We start from the raw sequence: 22363 nt of genomic DNA on the forward strand, positions 1-22363 counted from the left end.
GCGCTGCCCAGATGTCAGACATTCTCAAATGCAATGTGAAGATGTCAGGAATATCCACACTGCATCTCATCATCATCCTCCTGGAATTTTGTGGCAATGAGGGCCTCAGAACTACGCCTGCACTGTCTGGCCAGTGCAATGGCTTCATCATCTAACCTTTACCTTCCAGGACCTCATCACCCTCAGCCCCTTCGTCTTCCTCCTCAATGGAGGAGATGTGCAGCCCTTGCATTTCCTCATCATCCAGGTTACCTCCTCCACCCCCACACCTGTTTGCATTGCTGGGTTGAGTAGCACGCAGCCTGCCACTATGATACACAACAATCTCTGCAGAGTATACTGGAGTGCTCCACCAGATCTGTCCAGGCACCGGAACCTCATTTTCAAGATGCCAATGGAGTGCTCAACCAAACTCCGGGTTCCGGAATGAGCCTCATTGTGCCTTCCCTCACCAGGAGTCTGAGGCCGCCGCATGGGCATCATCAGCCACATCGTTTGTGGGTAGCCCTTGTCCCCGAGGAGCCAACCCTGCATTCCTGTGTTATCTCTGGAATGTTTCAGGGATCTGAGGCCTACTAAGGATGTGTGAGTCATGGACGCTTCTGGGGTATCTTGCACACACCCGCATGATCCGTTTGTTATGGTCGCAGGCCAGCTGAACATTGAGAGAGAAGAAGCCTTTTCAGTTCACATACTGGACTGCTTGTTGCCAGGGAGATTTAAGAGCCTCGTGGGAGCAGTCGATGGCACCCTGCACCTGTGGGAATCTGGAAATCTCAGCAAATCCCAGCATTCTTGCTTCCTGGCTCGCTTGATCCCTGTCGAAATTGACAAAGGTGTGCCTTGGCAAAAAGGGCATCCATGACCTCCTGGATACATTTGCGGGTGGAGGCTTGTGAGATCCCGCAAAGGTCCCAAGTGGAGCACTGGAAGGATCCACTGCCGTAGAAATTGAGCACGGCGTTAACTTTAACTGCCACTGGCAATGGATGCCTTCTGAATCCCCATGGTGCACTGCTGCCCTTGCCCCGAGGTTCCCTTCTCCCCCTTCTCCCTGGCACTGTTGCCCTTGCCCCGGCACCACAAGCCAGCCACGAAGAAGCCGCTGCGGAGACTTGCCTGTGCCCTCCCTGAATCCACGGAGCTGCTGGGATCATCACGAGCGCTGTGTGCACTCACCTCCAAGTTCCCCTCAAAGTTGAGGTCGCCAGATGCACATCTTTTAAAGAGAGTTGTAAATCACGGCATCATGAGATCACACTGACGTGGGACTTAAATTTGTCATGGGGGGATGATTCCAGCTTGTGGCCACAATAGTGAGATGCAAATTTATTAAAATTAAGTTCCTGACGTTCGACGGTGGGAACCGTGGCCCACCATTGACGGGGGTGGGGGGGGAAGGAGACAATCATGTCCTGGACTTACATCGTTGGGAAACACGACTAGGGCCTTCTCTCGAGATTCTCTGACCTCGCCACCAAAAAAGCCCGTCGCGATCGGGCGCGGAAGATCCCAGCCATTATGTTACGAGTTTTACAAGCACGGGCTGGTTGAGTACAGTCATAACTCTGCCTGTTGTGAACAGCCGGAAGGACATGCTGTGATACGATCTGCCACTCATTGAGACATGCAGCCTACGAAAACCTAACATCCTCAGGGTGCAACTCCTAGAGCTCCTCATCACTACCCTGTCTGATGTCAGTGTAGCCTGCTCCCATCTCAACTCCCTCACCTGCCGCTCATTGGTTCACCAGTGCTTCCTCTACCAATCCCTGATGGCCAAGTGATGCCAGTAGCTTCATGCTCTCTCAGGACTCGTACCTTTCACTGTTCACAAATGCGATCATCTCAGGACCAGCAATGGCAACTCTGTGCCACTGGTTGAACAGCTGTGTATAAATCTCCATTTCCTAAATTTGTTGACTAGTAGCCCATTAGCACTCATGGCTCCCAGTTGTGTCCATCACTGCTGCACCCTAATGTGTCCCAGGCCCTTGGTTTACCTCATACCTCCTGATTGAAAACCTAAAACTGCTGCTCCAGAATGTGTTAATAAGTTTGAAGCAAGCTCAACAACCAGTTAACTGGGCTTATGCAAGCTCCCTGCTCCCACCCTCCCTTTGAAAATCACATCACGTTTCAGAAGCATTGGGATCCAGTGACTCCATCCCAGAATGCCATTTTCAATGCCCTCCCAATCCCATACTCGCTCTCATGACTGATTGAAAATCCAGTTGCTCTTACAAAGAATTAAATTTAGAACTCTTATTGTGCTGAAATATTCGCATGCCCTTGCATGACTATAATGTCCTCTGGTGCTACAACCCCACTCTTGAACTCTTCGTTCTTTGATTCTACCCATTTGTACATGCTCCTTCCTTCACCCCAACACTCATGGTTGTGCTTTTTTTCTGTGCAGGCCCCACACTCCCAAATTTCCTCCTTAAACCTTTGTGTCTCATTACTCCCTCGCCTCCTCTAAGGACCAACTTAAAAATAAAAGTAAAATACGGCACATGCTGGAAATCTGAAATAAAATCAAAAAGTACTTGAAATACTCAGCAGGTATGGCAGCATCTTTGAAGAGAGAAACAGAGTTAAAGTTTTAGGTCTATGACCTTTCATCAGAACATTATGCTGATTTCTGTTTGTTTATGGCCTTTTATATATGCTCTGGCACATACTAATGAGATTGGCGAGATATATGGATATAAATAGACATTGGAAAAGCAGCCACAAGAATGGCCCTCATTTTTGGTGTAGCTTCCCAATTATGGCCCCACAGGAACTTCCACCCCTATATTTTTTTTTGACTACTCAGATATAAGGAATATACAGTGATAATGTAAATATTTTGTATGATTTATACATTTCAGCAATTCATGATTTCTGTTTGAAAAACTACCTAAACATCTTTGGTTCTTTGGCATCATGAAAGCCATGGTTAGTAAATTGATAGCATGTACTTAACTATAAATGGCATTACGTTGGTAATGTAATTGCATGATGTATATATAACTCTGAAATTGGTTTGCCCATTGTGTTTCCTGCCTGAACTTCTAAAAACAGGGTCTTAGCAACCTACCTATTGATAAAAGGCTGAGCCTCTCGCCTTTAGGTCAGTACGTTGTTGTTGATATAACCGCCTTAGTCAGGCATGCAGCTGTGTAAAGTGAGCTATGTAGACCATAAGCCCTTGATTTCATCTAAAAGCAAAAGAGACATTGCACACATCTGCTGAGATACCTGCACATGCACATTGACACTTCAAGTTTCAGAAGCACACAGAGTAATCAGATATGTATACAGCAGCAAACTTGAGTGAGCCAATACAATTTAATGTTTAATTTAAATTCCATCTGTCATTTTAATTCTCTACCTATTCCCACCCTTACTTCAAGCTTCCTATATTGTTTCAATGGAGATCAATGTAAGCACGAGGAAGTGCATCTCATCATTTGATTGCCACTTTACAGCCTTCCGGATTCAATATTGAGTTCAACAATTTCAGATCAAAGCCCTTATTTTATTTTTTCATTTATGAACGGCAGCTGTTGGTGATAATTCTGCTTTTCCCACTTATACCTCCTCTAAACTCATTGGGCTGAATTTTGCCGTCGGCAAGCAGGGGGCGGGGCCCGCTCGCCAACGTGCAAAATGACGCGGGGTGACGTTGGGGGAACCCCTGACATCATCCCGCCCCATTTAAATATTCAGGAAGGCAGGGGCACAGCCAAATCAGCTGTCCACCCGCCGACCTGTCAATGGCCAATTGAGGCCATTGACAGGATCATTTAAACAATTAAAGGACCGGCCCGTCCAACCTTAAGGTTGGTGGGCAGGCCAGGAGCCCCAACGGCAAATAGAGAAAACATGAAACCTCATCCACCAGCGGGATGAGGTTTCATGTAAGGTTTGAAAAAGTTTATTAAAGTTTCAGTGAAATTTGTTAACATGTCCCATCTTGTATGACATTGTCACATGAGGGGGACATGTTAAGGATTTTTTTATTTTTCTATTTTTAAAATTTATACAGCTGTCAGCGATCTCCCTGAGGCAACACTTAGCTTCAAGGAGATGTGCGCTCTTTCGTGCGCATGTGCGAAAGAGCGCACTCTTGCATTTGGGGAATCCCCCCCAGCCCCGCCCACACAGGAAGTGCATAGCGCTTCCTGCCGGGCATCACGCTGGTAGAGCCTTAATTGGCCCGCCCACTTAAAATGGCAGCAGGGCCCGCTTCTCTGGTGGGGATCGACTCCCCGCCCGCTGGAGATTGGGTCGGGTCGGGCCCGCCCGCCCGACAGGCAGAAAATTCTGCCCGTTGTTGTTTCCTCAACTGTTCCCGTTTTCATCTCCTTTTTCCTTGCAACATCATCCTTCTTGTCATTTCATCCCTCTTGCCTTCCACCCTAACATAGACCTTCCTTTTCACCTTTCCTTCCCTCCTCTCTTTCCCCTCCCATTAAACCTGTTACAGCTCTACTTTTTTCCAGTTCTAACAAAAGGTCATTGAGATGAAATATTAACGCTGCTTTCTCTCTCCACAGATGCTGCCTGACTTGCAGCATTTTCTGTTTTTATTTACTATTTAATGGTACTTCACTTACATAGCACAGACGTATTTCTGTTAGCTGTATAACAGCCTCTTAAATATCTGGTTTTTTTAATGTACTATACTTACAGAAAAATGGCACCAAGAGCTTGTCAGAATATGTTATTTTTCTCTTTCTATTTGGAACAGCTCCCAAGTCGACTACATTTTTTTTGTCTTTCCAAAGTTTACAGTGGTGCCAATGCAATACTGGTAGAATATATATTTTTTTTAGAACACACTATTCTTGTAAAATTTATGCAAGGGATGTGCAAACGAACAAAAGGGATAAATATAGAACTCTTAGTGAATTCTTCATGGTTTTCAGCACAAACAATTAACAAAAAACTAGAAAGGAGCAGGAAATGTGATAACTAAATCTGCCCAGAATGAATGCTCTAAACAGCACATTTCAATTAGTTTCATGATTCTTCTGTGGAATGGTAGCAGATGGTGAGCCTTGCCTAACATGGACCAATAACATCAGTACCTTTCCAGCATTATTGCTACATCTCACACTAATAATGCTGAATAGAAAGTGTATTTTGCATCATTCAGTATCATGGTATTTAGCTGCATTGGCAAAATGTTAAGTTCAGCGGTTTTGAACCCTAAAGTGTGCAAATTGGTGTTTTCCAACTGCAATCCACATGAGGAATGATCATACTGGTTGGCATTGTTCCATCTGCAAGAGATGATGGGAAATGCAGCCTCAGAATATGATGTGAGATCATTTACTTCTTTTGATGAATGAAAAACCAATTCTGGAAGGCAAAGTCTGTCACAAGTGCCGGTTGTGCGAAGGGCTGACATCTGCTTTGGAGCTTCTAAAACCACATGTTGTGATGGCAAACTCTTGCCTATAGGTGGTTACTTGCATCGATTGTCAGCTAAGAGTTTCCCCACTTGTTATGATTGGTGTTGAAGGAGTTCAAGTCTACTTTTGAATCCTTGAATAGGAGCTTTCGGTGCCCTGTTGGTCTCTTGGTGTTAATGTTACAAACCTGTCACAATGAAATGCATGCTCTAGTCGTAAGTGAGAGCAGCTGATACTAACTGAACAAAGGTTGGGGCATTATTCTTAAATATAGATAAAAGAACCTGTTTCCACCTGTCCCAGGGGGAGGGGAGGGGGTGGTTGTGGGGTGAATGAAAAGCGAGTCTGTATCTATGTTCTTGGGGTTTTGTGAATAAACCTATGTTAATGAAATACTAGTTCCAGGTTCCTCCTTTACTTAGTGAATGAGCACAAATTATAAGACTTGGCACAGAATGATCAGCCACCAATATTTATGAAACAAATATTTTTGGAAAACTTATTAAAAAATGAGAATTTGTAGCTATAATACCAAGAAGACACTATCAAAGCAACACTGTTGTAATGTTAAGAACAGCAATAATCCTGTTTCAATATGGCTACGTGCAATTTCAAAAGCAACTACGAAAAATGTAAAATATAATAGTTTTGCAATTTCACTACACAGAAATGCCACTAAAAATGGTAAAACATATAATTTGAAGTATGAATGAGTGCATACCTGTAGAGCACCTCTACATGTATAGTTTTAAAGCAACTGTTGCGTAAGAGTAATGTGAGTAGAACAGTTTGCACACTCCTCAGTGTTTTTAGTCTCTGCCTATTGTTAACACTCTTTAGATACTTGGCGGAGACTGGAGGAAGAGATGAGCATCGACTGGAGAGAACATTCTGATATAGAGGAGGTATGGAATGTCTTTAGTTGAGGTCTACAAGTGCAAATGCACCAATGATTTCAGAATAATAGAGGAATACTAGCATGAATAATTTAAAAATATATAGATAATCTACACTTAAATATTTAACTGCAGATATAGCGTCTATACTATTAACCTTTCTCATCATAACCAAAAGGAATCAAACTATTGTCATATCAAATACTTCCTGAGATTTAAAAACACAAAATTTAATGGCATTGTTTATGGTTAAGTTGGAAGAATCACTGTTTTATTCAGTAAGAAAGATATCTAGTGATATGCAATGGTATTATTCTGCTGCTAAGTAGAAGCATCACCTCTGTAAGGTCATAAGGTCTAATTGCTGCAAATACTGGTTTTCTTTCTTACCATTTTCAAAACATTTGATTGGTAAAGCAAGATTTTCCTCGAGTTCATTGTCTTGGAAACCTCTGCACATGAACCATTTTTTCCTATGACCTAGACGACACCATTATCTGTCCAAAGCTATGTACTTTGTAGATATCTCAGGGACAGAACAGGGAGACCCTTATTATTGTATTTGGCTAAAGAGCACTGCAAACTCTCACATGATTTTCCTTGACTTTAGATAGGGGTAGAATAAACATTTCTCTAGACTTTGGATTAAGCTAGAAACTGGCAAGCACATTAATAAACAGTATAGGTGAACACAGCACTGAGATACTGTTGACCACTGTTATCCAAAATAAATCACTGACTAGCACTTGTGTGGATGAAGTGCCACCATTTTAGCCACAGGCCTTAATTATAGTATAAAACACCAGTAAAATATACTTCTTGTGTATATTTACAAACACCTACAACATTCAGTTTGAAACTTTGCCGTTGCTTTCTGCAAAGTTTCGAATACTGGAATACATTTCTGAGACAAGACATATTTTAGTGTAGTGTCTAGCTTTTAGTCACTGGAACACCTTTCTGAGACAAGACATATTTTAGTGTAGTATCTAGCTTTTATTCTAATAGTTTGTGAGCAGTACTTTGCCATTATTAGAGCGAGTGCAGAGAATGTTATCTTGTACAACAAGACCCGCCAGACCCGCATTCCTTCTCCATTCAGAGAATGGTTGAATGTTACTTGTCCTTTGCTAAGAAGTGCCCTGTTGCTGGTATTCCTAATTGCTTGGGCTCCTGCTGGCCTAGAGTGGTTATTCTAATTGGTTGAGCCAATCATTATGACAACTCTTCATCCAATGTTTCTGGTGCCTCCATGGTGCTGAGGTCTAACATTTTCACCAGTGTTACACAAGGTTTAAGTAGATAACCATAAAATAGTAACCATTAGCGGAAAGTAAACAGCAATTTAAAAAATCTCACATACTCTTTTGTTTGACATCTTCTCCACAAAGGTATAAAAAAGTGCACATGCATCCACAATGCGGCTATAAATGACAAGATCACATGCCCAATGATGGTGTCTTTTACTCATCTTTTATTTTCTGATCAAAAATGCAATTAGTAACATATGGATTTATAATTAACCATCTTTAACTATTGGGGAATATATTGAAAAACACTGTTGTAGACTCATTGAAATTGCAAGCTTACCTAAAGTTTAATATAAAATGAATTTGATGGAAGGTCCCTAAATATTAACTTGATACCCTTCCAGAGAACCTGATTTATTAATTTTCAGAGTGGCTTCTGATCAATTACTTAGCTGGAACAAATCAGGCTAAGATAAAGGTCTAAAAACCAGGTATGAACCCAGCAGCAAACATCAATACCACACCAAAACAGATGAGCAAGAGGACCACACTAAATTGATCCACTTGAGTCATAAACATGCAGTCAATGTGCTGGGATGGCTGTTACGCCTGTAATGGTGATGTGATATGTGCATGTGGAATATTAATCTTTAATTTCATTGGCTTGTCAAATATAAATTGAGCTTCTTTAAGAGGGCTTTTAAAGCAAGCAAAGGCACTGACTTAAGATGGCTGCCACAGGTCACCTGACACATCTGGAATCACAAGTTAGTCAGTTTCTGGAAATTTCCAATGTGGATTACAATTAGGACATGCCAAGGCAAGCATCCTATGGAATTGATATCAAAAGCTACCTCAAAGGTTGTTCAGTCAGAAGTGATGACTGGGGCCTAAAGAAATTAATCACCTAGGTCATAACAATAGCCAAGGTCTGTCCTGATGAACTGATCAATTACCTTCTGTGGAATGCTCATCATTATGGGAAGAGAGGTCATGTGACTAGACTCACCATTTTGGAATGCCTTTCATTGCCACACCTTAGTTGTGTTTAGGCAGTATGAAGAAGAAGCCTTTAAATGGAGCAGTAACACCATCTCTCTCTCCCTGCTGTTCCCAAGTTCAGAGCCCTATCTCTGTTATAGTTTGGAATACATCACAGAGATAGAGAATTTCAATCAAAAGGAACTCTGAATTCTTATATCATGCTGGGTCAACAGGCAGAGAAGTTTGAAGGATGCTTCAAAATTCCAAAGCAGGGTTTCCAAGGGAAAAGCCAGGGCCATCATTAAAAAAACTGCCTCGGCTATAAACAACAGTGAAGGACTCAAAAACAGTGAACTCTCTATTTTCTGCCTTTTATCATTGAATCTTAATTTGGGCAAAAGTTAACCTCCTCTACTGTATAACTTGTAATTTGCATGTGTGTGTGTGGTGAAGGTTGGGACATGGATTTACCTTTATAAATATATTTATATCTTTGCATGGGTGGGTTTTTAGTACAATAAGAATGAAACCTTTTGTGTTTAAACTCAAGAAAGCCTGTCTGACTGAGTTTTTTTGTAATCAGCACATACATGGTTAAGTACAGACACTGAATTGATACCTTCATCCTTATAAATTTCAAAAAAACCTTGTTACAATTAATCAAGAAGTCCACATCCCTTTGACATTCAATGGCATTGACATCACTGAATCCTTATTTCAACTTCCTGGCATGTGTTCTCACCCAGTCGTAACACACCCCAAAAGGAAATGTACAGTTGTGAAGAAGATGAAGGTCAGCTTGGTGTCTAATTTGAATCAAAGGATGGGGAGGAGATAGTGATGGGTGACTGGCGAAGGCATGAAATTTTAATGTGGAGCCAAGAGGAGCAACAGCTGCTAAAAACAAATTTGAAAGCAAAAGATTTATTGTAAATATTATAAGGATGTTTGTTACAATTTTGTTGTAAATTCAGTCTGAAGTTTTAAACAGAATATTTATCTTTGGTTGAAATTATGACCCATGGGTATAAGTTACCCGTTTGAAGAGATGGTTGCCACCGGTACAGAAAAGAACATAGCTCTCAGGCACATCTGTTCAATTGTTCCAAAGGAAGTAGATGTTGTTTTAAACCTCAGTCCTTATCCTTTGAGAGAGAATGACATGAAATGTCAACCCCTTGTGCAAATGCGTCAGTAACATCATTGTGCCACTCTCTTAACTCTGCAAGAAGCCAAATATAGCCTCAAGTACAGGAGGAAATTTTTGTGTAGCAGTAAGGTCACTGGACTAGTAATCCAGAGGCCCAGGCTAACGCCCTAGGGACATGGGTTCAAATCCCACCACAACAGCTGGTGGAATTTAAATTTAATTAATAAATCTGGAATTGAAAGCTAGCCTCAGTAATGGTGGCCATGGTATTGATTGTTGTAAAAACTCTATCTGGTTCTATAATATCCTATAGAGAAGGAAATCTGCCATCCTTACCCGGACTGGTCTACATGTGGCTCCAGACCCACAGCAATGTGGTTGACTCTTAACTGCCCTCTGAAATGGCCTAGCAAACCACTCAATTCAAAGGCAACTAGGGATGGGCAATAAATGCTGGCCTTGTCAGCAATGCCCCACGTCCCATGAAAGACTAAAAAATATAGCAAAGGAACATACTGAAATTTGTAGTTAAGCATTGGAGCATCAATGATCAAGATGCATGCAAAGCAAGGAAAGGGTCTATAGCTGTAATGAGCATTTTCGACTAACTACTTTGTAAGTAACTGTTGTGAGACTTCTGAAACAGCAATGATCAGTCTCTGAACAGAAGGGGAGTTATCTTCGAGTCATTTTGTTACATTTTAAAGTTCACCTCAGTACCTCTCCAAGCACAAAAAAGATACCTTTCTATGAGTCTCTAGATGGGTGTACCTCAGACAGGGTCAAAAGCTGTCCAGACAATAAGCACCTTTAAATCTATCAATTCTGTTAAATAGCTTTTCTATGGAGTTCTAAACGCAAGATCCAAGAGCAAGAGAGCATTAAACTATGGTACTATGTGTTTGATGATATGTCATGATTGAAGTCATAAAACTCCTCAGCATAGGGTATCCTGTGATACCAAAGTGAAAAGGAGAAAGTGTGAGTTCACTACCCATTGAGTTCTTTATGGTATTAGTCTGATGTCCTAGGGTGAGAGACTACTACTGATTTGTCCTTTTCAATCTCTGCAATCTATTTTGCTGTATTCTGGTTTGGTCTTCTAGGTCTGCTTCAAAAACATTTAGTGAGCTGTGTTTTCTTGGTGGTAGGAACTGGACTGGGACTGCTGTGCTAAGAGTGGATGTGGATGTCATGCTTTGCTTCCGAAAACTCTTGTGTATTTTCTAAAAACAGTCCTGATGAAACAGGAATATTTTGTAAGATTTCACTGCAGGTCGAGAGGCTAACAAAAGCTGAAGGAGAACATTTATTTGCCATCCCACCAGCAAACTGCTGTCACTTTAAGATACCGTAGGCCTTTAAATCCTGCAGCAACATGTTTCCTTTCCCTTCCCTCCCTTCCCCAGCATATTCCTCCACTTTTACACCAGATCTGCATACCATTTCATATGTAAATGAGCTGACCCTCGAATTCCAGTAGGACTGTGTTCACTTGTCAATGCTGGTGTGGCCACCTCAGAAAAAGTTTCAGGGAATTTTAAGGCTAATATTTTAAATTTTACTTTAAAATGGAAACACTGGTATGGAAGCATAGCGGATATATAATCCAGAGGCCTGGACTCATGATCCAGAGACATTAATCCCACCACGGCAACTGGGGAATTTAATTTTAGTTATTTAAATAAATGCAGACTAAAACGCTAGTATTAGTAAGATGATCATGAAAACTACTGGATTATTGTAAACAAATGATCTAGTTCACTAATGTCCTTGAGGGAAGGAAGTCTGCCGTCTTTACCTGGCCTGGCTAACGTGGAACTCCAGTCCCACGGAATGTGGTTGACTCTTAACTGCCCTCTGAAAAGCTACAGAAAAAAATAAGAAGAATAAAACCACCAGGTCTCAGCTCCAGACTTCGCTATAGCCTTGGTCCAAAGGTGGACAAGAGAGCTGAATTCCAGAGGTGTGGTGAGAGTGACCACCTTTAATGGCAAAGCAACATTTGACAGATTGTGGCATCAAGGAGGCCTCGTAAAATTGGATGATAGCTTCCCATTGGCTAGAGCTATACCTTAAACTAAAGGGGTCACTGGAGGCCAGTCACCTCAGCCAAGAATATCACTGCAGGAGTTCCTCAGGGTAATGTTCAAAGTACAGTCATGTGTTTCATCAATGACCTTTCCTCCATCAGAATGTTAGAAGGGATGTTTCGCTGATGATTGCATAGTGTTCAGTTCCATTCACAACTCTTCAGATAATGAAGCAGTCTGTGTTCACATGCAGCAAGATTTGGATATCATTCAGACTGGTATGTAGCAATTAACATTCATGATGCACAGACAATTAGTACCTCCAAAAAGAAAGAGTCTAACCACCTCCCCTTGACATTCAATGGCATTACCATCACTGAACCCTCATTTCAGCATCCTGGTGGTCATTAACAAGAAACCATTAACAAGAAACTTAACCAGATCATCCACATGGAAACTGTGACTACCAGAGCAGGTCAGAGGCTGGGTATTCTGTGGGGAGTGAATCACCTCCTGACTCCCCACAGTATACAAACTACAAGACACAAGTCAGGAGTATGGTGGAATACTCTCCACTTGCTTGGGTAAACGAATCTCCAACAACAATCAGGCAGCTTGACATCAACCAGAGTAACAGCATACTATTTGATCGGCATCCCATCCACCACTTTAAACATCCACTCCTTCCTGTACTGATGCAATGTGGCTTCAGCGTGTATCATCTACATGTTGCACTCCAGCAACTCACCAAGACTTCTTTGACGGCATCTTCCAAACCCGTGACCTCTACTGCCTAGAAGGACATGGGAACACCATTACTTGCAGGGTCTCCTCGAAGTCACACATATCTTGGCTTGAAAATACATCATCATTCTTTCATCCTTGCTGGCTCAAAATCCTGGAACTCCTTATCTAACAACTCCTTTCATGTACTTCACCACACAGACTTCAGTGGTCAAGGAAAATGGCTCACTAACACCTTCTTAAGGGCACTTAGGGATGGACAATAAATGCTGTCCTTGCCACCAATGCCCACATCCCATGAACGAACAGAAAAATTTCAAAGAGCAATAAAGCTGCGAATGAAGAGTGTTAAGTCTTTTGGTAACTTTAGGTGTATGTTAAGTGTCTGGAATAGCCTGGGCTGTTTGTAATATTTTAAATGATAACACTATAATATGATAGCACATGTGGGCATTCAGGGCAGCATTAGGCAGCTGTCTCATATACAAATAGTGCTATCATATTGTCATAGCCAGACAATTACATTTGATTCTTGCACGGCAAAGTGTTTTTGGTGTATTGAGCCTATTTTGACTACAAATTGAAATGTGTCTGAATGTTATGGAAGGACTGAATCAACCCTCTTGGTTGAAAAATACAATAAACAGCAATAAGAAAGGGTTATCAGAATTGTTCTAATATAATTGCAATCGTGGTTAGTATTATGAATTTCTCTGATGACTGCCCTTTGGGCAGAATCTTTCTGGAAAAATAACAATGTGTTAATGACACTATTATTAAGATACAAATTAGCCAACAGGTTATGAGGATTGAGGGATATGCTGAGAGTTGCAAACTTTTAGAACTTGCTACTTAATTATGCGCTCTGCTGTTTGAAAGAAAGACTTACATTTATATAATCTCTTTCACGACCACAGGATGTCCCAAGCCACTTTACAGCCAATGAGATCATTGCTGAAGTGTAGTCACTGTTGCAATGCAGAAAACATGACAGCCAGTTTGCACACAGCAAGCTCCCACAAATAGCAATGTGATAATGACCACAACATCTGGGATTTTTTTGTGATGTTGATTGAGGCCATAAATATTGGCCAGAACACTGGGGATAACTTCACTGTTCTTCTTTTAAATAGTGCTGTGGGATCTTTTACAGCCAGCTGAGGGGGCAAACAGAGCCTCCGTTAACATATCATCTGAAAGACAGTACTTCAGACAGCGCATCACTCCCTCAATGCTATCAGCCTAGGCTTTTGTGCTCAAGTCTTGGTTTGAGACTTGAACCCAAAATCTTTTGATTTGGAGATGAGAGTACTAACAACTGAACTATGGCTAATACCTGCTTGTGTTGTAGGTACAGTTACTCACCCGTAACCTTGCCTTTATTTCTAAGAAGCTGCTGGATCTGGACATTAATTACCCCTTCAACCCACCTTGAGCTGGTGATTATGAGCACAAGTACCTTTGTAACGATATAATTGTTCATTCAAAGTCAAATAATCTCTCTGGCCCATTCTTCTCAATCCTATATGTAGTAAATGGTTGTGAGAAATGTTTAAAAAGTCAAATTTTAAATGTTTTGATCTTTTACCAACGTTGTTTTCTGTCTCTTTACTCTTTCTTAATCCATCTCTACTTTTATTTATTTTCATACCTGATTTGACTCTTTTTCACTCTCCTCCTTTGTCCCCATGTTTCTTTCTCAATCTTTAAATCTCATTGGTTAAAGAAGCCACACTGTTGGTTCTGCCATTCTCTATGGTATCAGATGCCCGTTACCTTCACTGTGCCATTATCACCTCACAATTTCCAGCGAGTTACAGTGCAAACGAGTTTCAAACTGAAGGATGCAGGAGAAAGTACCAAATAGCGTACACCTGGAGATGCCCTGCTGCAGCAAGATCTGGTGCAAAATGTTAATACCACAGTTTAGCACAAGACATCTATTGTGTGATTGAGGGGAAAGAGAACTATCAGTACTGAGAACACTGAGTTGCAATTATAATCATCTGGAAATCGTAAACTGTGGCTCAGCGGTATTGGTAATTCATTCAAATTATTATGCACATTTCTACTCTAAAAAAATAATAAGCATATTTTAATAAAAACAATAAGCATATTATAATAATCATACATACCTTTTTTGGGTTATCCAACCCCTTAGTTTTATCATAACGTTGCACATGGATACCTGAACACTGCTCTTATTGTGATACAGACTATTAACCATGGTTATGTTAATCCAAGCTCAACTGCTCACAATAAATTATGATACTCCCAAGCTGTGAAACTCTGATTTACAGTTAAACAGCAAAGTAATATTAAGAATACAAGTCATTGAAGCAAGGGTTCATAGAAAGAAATCCAACATTGGTTTAGCATTTCATCCAACTCTGAAACCACAACACTCTCCCCAGTACTGCACTGAAATGACAACCTGGATCATATACTCATCTCTAGACAGGATTTGAACCCATAACCGTCTGACTCACAGACAAGGGTATTGCTACCAAGCCAAGGCTGACAGCTTACTACATTCTGGAATGAGTTTCAGATCAGTAGCAACAAAGAGCACCAACATGTACAGTTATTTCAGAGTCAGAAATGTAGCTTTAGTGTTGTGATGGCCTTCCTCAATCCTGCGAGCAGATTTGTCATGGTTAGGAATGCAAGAAACATGTTGCACTGAAATGATAGACTTTGATGTCAGGGTGTCCATTTACATTTGCTGATAGCTCTGATGCTGCTTAAAAAACTATATCCTGAGATATTGCCTGACTCCCTTGGTATCAGACTCGGCGAAATAAGTGTTATTCATGGAGGTAATAAGAAACTTTCTTTGAAGAAGGATGGAAGCCAAAAAGGCACAGAAATGTGCACCGTTCAGGGTTTGGTGAGCTGTCTATTGAATTGTTTTGAACCTGGCAGCAAAGACTTTCTAATGCTTAAAATTTGAGGCTGCATTAAGGTTAGGCCACAGCTGGAATTTTGTGTACAGTTCTGGTCACCACATTACAGGAAGGACTTGGTTGCTGTGGAGAGAGTGCGGAGGATGTTTTTAAAAATGTTGCCAGGGCTTGAAAATTGTAGCTATGAGGAGGGACTGGATAGGCTAGGGTTCTTTTCCTTACAACAGAGGTGGCTAAAGGGTGACCTAATTGAAGTGTACATAATTATGAGAGGCCTAGATAAGGTAGAAGGAAAGATTGTTACCCCTAGCTGAGGGATCAATTACCAGGGGGTATAGATTTAAGGTGATTGTCAGAAGGATTGGAGGGGACAAGAGGAAAAACTTTTTCACCCAGAGGATGGTGGGCATCTGGGATTCACTGCCTAAGTTAATGGTTGAGGCTGAAACACTCAATTCATTTAAAAGGGACCTGGATCTGCATCTGAGGTGCTGTAACCTGCAAGGCTACAGACCAGATGCTAGAAAGTGGGATTAAGATGAGTGGCTAGTTTCTTTTTTCTCTTTTTGGCCTGTGCAGACACAATTGGCTGAATGGCCTCTTTCTGCACTGTAACTTTTCTCTGATTTCTGTCCTGTTGCACTAAATGCACTTATGTGAATGGAGGACTTGGGCAGAATTTTACTAGCCACTGAGCCGGAAGACTGGGATTTCCATTAAAATAGCGCACAGCTGTGTCGAAACAACTACCCGAACAGTCCCACCACTGGGGCATTTTCCCACTGACGGACTGCAATGTGGATTGGCTGCCCAGTACAAAATGGCAAACAGCTATTAATGGCCATTTTATGGAACCGCTACCATCTTTTTGATGGCAAAGCGGCCACCATGTGAGGAAGCTGCCAGCTTAATGGATGCGGCCTCCTGTCAGCAACCTAGCAGACCATCAGAGCCAGAGGCTCCAGAGCTGAAAGAGGGGACCACGGGCAGGGAAGTCCACCCCCAGTCCCAAACATCTCCTTGGAGGAATTTCCCTCCAGCACCTTGATTTTTTGTGTACTTACCTGAAGGCCCCCAAGATCTTTTGCATTTCTCGGCGGTATCCAAAACCACCCCCCAGTGGTGCTGTTGAGGTTTCAGAGATGACGGCCCTCTATTTGGGCCAGCAGCATTGGGAGACCACCTGCTGTATTTAAATCAGATGCCAGGCCTGCATGTGGCCAATTAGGCGTCTGTCTGTGATAAAATGGCTGAGCTGATCCCACTGATGGCAATTGTGGGCATGGGACTCACGTTTCGCCCTAACGGTGGGGTCCCGAATCTTGCAGTTAAAATTCAGCCCTGAATGTCTGTAGCAATTGATTGACTTGTCAGCTGAATAATAGTGAACTAGACTATTCTGTTAATTAACTTGTTTGTCACAGTATGCTGAAGTGACTGAAAACCTCAAACTGATGGCACATAATCACAGAATCACAGAATCACAGTGCAGAAGAGGCCCTTCGGCCCATCGAGTCTGCACCGACATGTGAGAAACACCTGACCTACCTACCTGATCCCATTTACCAGCACTTGGCCCATAGCCTTGAATGTTATGACATGCCAAGTGCTCATCCAGGTACTTTTTAAAGGATGTGAGGCAACCCGCCTCCACCACCCTCCCAGGCAGCGCATTCCAGACCGTCATCACCCTCTGGGTAAAAATGTTATTCCTCACATCCCCCCTAAACCTCCTGCCCCTCACCTTGAACTTATGCCCCCTTGTGACTGACCCTTCAACTGAGGGGAACAGCTGCTCCCTATCCACCCTGTCCATGCTCCTCATAATCTTGTACAGCTCGATCAGGTCGCCCCTCAGTCTTCTCTGCTCCAACGAAAACAACCCAAGTCTATCCAACCTCTCTTCATAACTTAAATATTTCATCCCAGGCAGCATCCTGCTGAATCTCCTCTGCACCCCCTCCAGTGAAATCACATCCTTCCTATCATGTGGCAACCAGAACTGCACACAATACTCCAGCTGTGGCCTCACTAAGGTTCTATACAACTCCAACATGACCTCCCTACTTTTGTAATCTATGCCTCGATTGATAAAGGCAAGTGTCCCATATGCCTTTTTGATCTATGGACACCAAGGTCTCTTTGTTCCTCAGAACTTCCTAGTGCCATGCCATTCATTGAATACTTCCTTGTCAAATTACTCCTTCCAAAATGTATTACCTCACACTTTTCAGGGTTAAATTCCATCTGCCACTTATCTGCCCATTTGACCATCCCATGTATATCTTCCTGTAGCCCAAGACACTCAACCTCACTGTTAACCACCCGGCCAATCTTTGTGTCATCCGTACCAGAATAGGGCTGTTGGGCCGAACAGCCTGTACCTGTGCTGTAATTTCCATTTAACAAAATAGTATCATGTTTCAGCCAAAGGCAAGGTTGCAGTCACTAACAATCCTCCAACACAAAAGGCACAATAAAATTGTTTAAGTTCTATCTACACATATAAGTTATCATACAAAACCTGTCTCCCAAACCGCTTGTGACACAAGACTATTGACCCAAAACTTTAACCCTACCTTTCTAGTTCCAAGGATGCTGCCCGGCCTGTTGAATGTTCCCAGCATTTTCTCTTTTTTTTTAATTATTAAATTTTGATGTATTTAAAAAGGAATGTTCTATTGGACTCATTGTAATTGTGTTGAAGCTAGAGATCTGTACACAGACCTTAGGAATGTTATGAATCACAGAGACAAAACTTTAAAAATCCTAAAGATAAGAAAAAATAGACCTACAAGCCTACCGGAGCACTAAGATGCAGTCACACAGTAGAACAGCGTAAGCTTGGCTGCACCCCCCTCCACCCACTTCACTGAGTTGCATGAATCTCTGCCATGTTCCTGTGGACAGGTGCCAGGATGAAGCCAAGCGTCTCTCACAGAGGCAGAGAAAATCAGATGTGCATCATTACCATCCCACCTTCAGGGGCTGACATATGAGTTGCAAAGGCAGTGGCCCGAGAGCCAGAGACAGGCTGTGAGAGAAAAGTAGGGGAAAATATATCGGGGTCTAATAAGTTTAAATTTCAATACATAATCAAGCCTTAACTTGAATGATACAGCAAAATGCTTATTTAGATAGTTAAAAATTGTTGAAACCAGATTCCTTTTCACTTAATGATTTGCCCAGATGATGCACCTCAGCAGTATCAGAAAATATAATTTGCAAACCTGTAATTGAATCTTTACTCCAACCAACCATTCAGACTGCACATTGCAAAACACCATCGCTACATTTAACTTTCTAACGCCTAATGAACTGCTTCAGCTTGACTTTCCATCCTTCACGATCATTGGCAATGGCATTAACGACAGTCAAACCATACAGTTTATGTGAGGAAAGCGTGCAATGTCAAGCATGCTCTAAATTCATTTCATTTAGTTTTAAGTTTAGTTGAACTTTGCTATTATAAAATGAGAATTTTCACTACTAGGGCCTTAAACATGTTTACCCAATTCCCCAAAGTACTCCCAAATTTGTATCTCAGAGTAGTTTGTGTCTCAGCTTTCTTTGTTCAAATAATGAACTTCAAATCCAACTGTCCAATTCCCAATCCCAAGGTGGGGCCTGGGGGTGGGAGGTTGCGGGTAGGGGGTTGGGAGGGTGGTTCTAATCTCCTATCCTGGTTGGGGTTCTTCAGGTTTGCGTGAGGGCAGACGGTTTCAATGACAGGCAGAGGAAAAGATTAGTTTGTTGGGTTGGGAGGAGGGCTGAGAAGGCTCTTACCTCTTCCACTAAGCATTCCTCCCTCTTCAGCATTTTTTAAAAATGTATTAATTAATGGGATGCAAGCATCGCTGGCTTGACCCACATTTGTTTCCCATCCCTAATTGCCCTTGTGGAGGTGGTGGTGAGCTGCCTTCTTGAAATCTGAGTCCCTGTGGTGTAGGTACACCCACAATGCTGTTAGGGGATCCAGGATTTTGACCCAGTGACAGTGAAGGACAGTCATATATTTCCAAGACAGGATGGGGTGTTGTTGGAGGGGAACTTGAAGGTGGTGGTGTTCCCATGTATCTGTTGCCTTGTCCTTGGTGGTAGAGGTTGTGGGTTTGGAAGGTGTTGTCGTAGGGGTCTTGGTGAGTTGCTGCAGTGCACCTTGTAGATGGTACACACTGCTGCTACTGTGCGTCTGTGGTGGAGGGAACAAATATTGAAGGTGGTGGATGTGGTGCCAATCAAGTGGGCTGCTTTGTCCTGGATAGTGTGAAGCATCTTGAGTGTTGCTGGAGCTGCACTCATCCAAGCAATTTGGGAGTATTCCATCACACTCCTGACTTGTGCCTTGTAGATGCTGGAGAGGCTTTGGGGAGTCAAGAGTTACTTGTCATAGAATTCATGGTCTCAGACCTGCTCTTGTAGCCGCAGTGTTTATATGGCTGGTCCAGTTTAATTTCTGGTCAATGGTGACCTTCAGGATGTTGGTAGTGGGGGATTCAGTGATGTTAATGCAATTGAATGTTAAGGGCAGATGGTTGGATTCTCTCTTGTTGGAGATGGTCTTTCTTGCCACTTGTGCAGTGCAAATGTTATTTGCCATTTATCAGACCAAGTCTGAATATTGTCCAAGTCTTGCTGTATTTAAACATGAACTGCTTCAGTATCTGAGGAGTTGCGAATGGTGCTGAACATTGTGCAATCATCAGCGAACATCCCCACTTCTGACCTTATGATGGAAGGAAGGTCATTGATGAAGCAGCTGGAGAAGGTTGGGTCTAGGATACTACCCTGAGGAACTCCTGCAGCGATGTTCTGGAATGAGATGATTGACCTTCAACGACTACAACCATCTTCCTTTGTGCCATGTATGACTCCAAAAAATGGAGAGTTTTCCCCCTGAAACCCATTGACTCCAGTTTTGCTGGGGCTCCTTGATGTGAAACATGGTCAAATGCAGCCTTGATGTCAAGGGCAATCATTCTCACTTCACCTCGGGAGTTCAGCTGTTTTGTCCATGTTTGAACCAAGGCTGTAATGAGGTCAGGAGCTGAGTGGCCCTGGCAGAACCCGAAATGGGTGTCAGTGAGCAGGTTATTGCTGAGTATGTACCATTTGATAGCACTGTCGATGACACCTATCACTTTACTGATGATCAAGAGTATACTGATGGGATAGTAATTAGTAGGGTTGGATTTGTCCTGCTTTTTGTGGACAGGACATACCTGGGCAAATTTCCATATTGCAGTGTAGGTGCCAGTGTTATAGCTGTACTGGAAAAGTTTGGCTAGGGGCACAGCTAGTCCTGAAGCACAAGTTTTCAGTAATATTGCCAGAATATTGTCAGGGCTCATAGCCTTTGCAGTATCCAGTGCCTTCAGCCTTTTTTTGATATCACCAGGAGTGAATCGAATCGGCTGAAGACTGGCATCTGTGATGCTGGGTCCCTCTGGAGGAGGCCGAGATGGATCATCCGCTTGGCACTTCTGGCTGAAGATTGTTGCGAATGCTTCAGCCTTATCTTTTGCACTGATGTGCCGGGCTCCCCCGTCATTGAGGATGGGGATATTTGTGGAGCCTCCTCCATCTGTTAGTTGTTTAATTGTCCACCACCATTCACGACTGGATGTGGCAGGACTGCGGGTCTTAGACCTGATCTGTTGGTTGGGGAATTGTCCTGTCTATCTATCTATTGTTTGCTGCTTATGCTGTTTGGCATGCAAGTAGCCCTGTTTTATAGCTTCACCAGGTTAACACCTCATTTTTAGGTATGCCTGGTGCTGCTCCTGGCATGCTCTCCTGCACTCTTCTTGAGCCAGGGTTGATCCCCTGGCTTGATGGTAATGGAAGCATGGGGGTATGCCGGGCCAGGAGATTTCAGATTGTGGTTAAATAAAATTCTGCTGCTGTTGATGGCCCACAGCACCTCATGGGTGCCCAGTTTTGAGCTGCTCGATCTGTTCTAAATCTACCCCATCTATCACGGTGGTAGTGCCACACAACAAGGTGGAGGGTATCCTCAAGGTGCAGGTGGGAGTTCATCTCCAGAAGGACTATACAGTGGTCAGTCCTACCAATACTGTCATGGACAGATGCATCTGTGACCGGTAGATTGGTGAGGATGAGGTCAAGTATATTTTTCATTCTTGTTGGTTCCCTCACCACTTGCCGCAGACTCTGTCCAGCAGCTAGGTTCTTTAGGACTCGGCCAGCTCAGTCTGTGGTGGTGCTACTGAGTCACTCTTCGTGATGCACATTGAAGTCCCCCACCCAGGGTACATTCCGTGCTCTTGCCACTCTCAGTGCTTCTTCCAGTTGGTATTCAACGTAGTGGAGTACTGATTCATCAACAGGTGGGGTGGGGGGGTGGGGTAGGGTTGTGGTAGGTGATAATCACCAGGAGGTTTCCTTGCTCATGTCTTTGACCTGATTCCATGAAAGTTCATGGAGTTCCGAGTCAATGTTGAGGGCTCCCAGGGCAACTCCCTCCAACTGTCTACCACTGTGCCATCACCTCTGGTCGATGGGACGTGGTGGTGTCTGGGACATATAGTCTTTAAGGTGTGATTCCATGAGTATGATTATGTCGGACTATTGATTGACTAGTCTGTGGGACAACTCTTTCAATTTTGGCGTAAGCCCTCAGAAGCAGGGTCAACAGGGCTGGGTTTGCTTAGGTCGATGCCAGATGTTCTGTGCTTTGTAGCTGTTTAATGCAACTGAATGGCTTAGAAGGCATTTAAGAGTCAGTCACATTGCTTTGGGTCTGGAGTCACATGTAGGCCAGTCAGACCAGGTAAGCACAGATTTCCCTTCCTAAAGGGCGTTAATGAACACCAGATGGGTTTTTCAACGACAATGGTTTCACGGTCACTGTTATGGAGACTAGCTTTTTTTTAATAAGATCCAGATTTTTATTAATTGAATTCAAGCTCCACCATCTGCCCTGGTGGGATTTGAACCTTAGCCCCAGTACTAACCTGACCCTCTGGATT

Source organism: Cetorhinus maximus, chromosome 8 (assembly GCF_964194155.1).
Source record: "Cetorhinus maximus chromosome 8, sCetMax3.hap1.1, whole genome shotgun sequence".
Taxonomy (NCBI): Eukaryota; Metazoa; Chordata; class Chondrichthyes; order Lamniformes; family Cetorhinidae; genus Cetorhinus; species Cetorhinus maximus.